Source organism: Tachypleus tridentatus, chromosome 10 (assembly GCF_004210375.1).
Source record: "Tachypleus tridentatus isolate NWPU-2018 chromosome 10, ASM421037v1, whole genome shotgun sequence".
NCBI classification, from domain to species: Eukaryota; Metazoa; Arthropoda; class Merostomata; order Xiphosura; family Limulidae; genus Tachypleus; species Tachypleus tridentatus.
In genome coordinates this window covers 34,328,407-34,330,567 of record NC_134834.1, presented here as the reverse complement: position 1 = coordinate 34,330,567, position 2,161 = coordinate 34,328,407, and positions in this window count along the sequence as shown.

Genomic DNA, 2,161 nt, shown 5'->3' with positions numbered 1-2,161 from the left:
AATTTCCATAGCAACGGGTAAGCAGTAAGGAAATTTTCCTAGCAACGGAAAGCAAGAAGTGGGGTAAATTTCTCTAACAACTAGAAGCAGAAAGTGGGGGATATTTCTCTAGCAACGGGTGCAAGCAATGGAAGAAATATTTTTAGCAATGGTGGCAACAACTGTGAAAAATTTCACTAGCAACGGGGGCAAGGTGTGGGGGAAATTTCCCTAATAACGAAGGGTGAAGCAGCGTTGGAAATTTTTCAATCAATGGAGGCACCAAGTAAGGGAAATTTCCCTAGCAACTGGAGGACAAAATATGGATATTTCCATATTAACGGGAGAAAGCAATAGGAAATTTCCCTAACAACGGGGTTGAAGCAGTGGGGAAATTTCCCTAGCAATGGAAGGCCAGAAGTAGGGGAAATTTCCCTAGCAACAGGGGGTAAGGATTTGAGGAAATTTGCCTAGCAATGGGTGCTAGCAGTGGAAGAAATTTCCATATCAACAGGTGCACCCAGTAAGAAAAATTTCACTAGCAACGGGATGCGAGCAATAAGGAAATTTCCCTACCAACGGGGGGTAAGGAGAGGAAGAAATTTCCCTAGAATGGGTGGCAAGAAGTGGGACAAACATCCCTAGCAAATAGGGCAAGCAGTAAAGAAATTTCCGTAGCAACGAGGGACATACAGCGGGGAAATTTCACTAGCAACGGTAGGCAAGATATGTGGGAAATTTACCTAGCATCTGGGGGTAAGGAGTGGGAGGAATTTTTTAACCACGGAGGCAAGAAGTGGAAGAAATTTCCTTAGCAACTGCGCAAACAGCATTGGAAATTTCCCTATCAACATGGGGCAACAGGTAAGGGAACTTTCAACAGCAACGGGGGAAAGAAATATGGAAATTTCCCTAGCAACGGGGAAAAGGAGGAAGTAATTTCTTTTGCAACGGGGAATAAGAAGTCGGGGAAACTACCTAAGCAATGGGGACAAGCAGTGGAAGAAATTTTCCTAGGAACGGAAAGGCAAGAAGTGGAGGAAATTACCGTAGCAAGGGGGAGAAGCAGTGGGGAAATTTTCAGTGGCAATGGGGGCAAGCACTTGGGAAATTTTCCTAGCAACAGAAGGCAAGAAGTGGGGAATCTCCAACAATAGGGCAAGGATGGGGAAAATCTCCAGCAACGGAGGCAAGCTGTGGAAGAAATTTCCCTAGCAACAGGGGCAAGAAGTGTGGAAAATTTCCATAGCAATGGGGGCAAGATGTGGGGTAAATTTTCCTATCAATGGGGCATCAAGTAAGGAAATTTCCCTAGCAACGTGGTGCAAGCAATAAGGAAATTTCCCTAGCAACGAGTAGCAAGCAGTGGAAGAAATTTCCCTAGCAACAGGGGCAACCAGTGGAAGAAATTTCTCTAGCAACAGAAGGCAAGAAGTGGGGTAATCTCCCTAGCAACTAGAAGCAAAAAGAGGGTGGAATTTCCCTAAACGGGTGCAAGCAATGGAAGAAATTTCCTTAGCAATGGGGGGCAACAAGTGTGAAAAATTTCCATAGCAATCGGGGGCAAGGTGTGGGGGAAATTTCCCTAGGAACGAAGAGGCAAGCAGCGTTGGAAATTTCCCTATCAATGGAGGCACAAAGTAAGGGCAATTTCCCTATCAACATGGATCAAGGAGGGAACACCACTTCACCAACGGGGCAAGAAGTATGGGAAACTTCCCTTGCAACGGGGCAAGCAGTGGAAGAAATTTCCCTAGCAACAGGGGGTCAAAAAGCGTGGAAAATTTCCCTAGCAACAGGGACATGGTGTGAGGTAAATTTCCCTATCAACGGTGGCACCCAATAAGGGAAATTTCCTCAGCAACGGGAGGCAAGAAATAGGGAAATTTCTCTAGCAATGGAGGCAAGGTGTGGGGTAATTTCTTTAGCAACGGAGGGCATTAAGCATCGGAAATTTCCCTATTAACAAGGGCACCAAGTAAGGGAAAATTCCCTAGAATCGGGGGGCAAGCAAGAAAGAAATTTTCCTAGCAACAGGGGCAAGCATAAAGAAAATTTCCATACCAACGATGGGGAAAGAAGTGGAGAAAATTACCCTAGCAAGGTTGGGCAACAAGTGGGAGAAACTTCCCTAGCATCTATGGCGAGAAGTGGAAGAAAGCAATCGCAACTGCAACGTAGC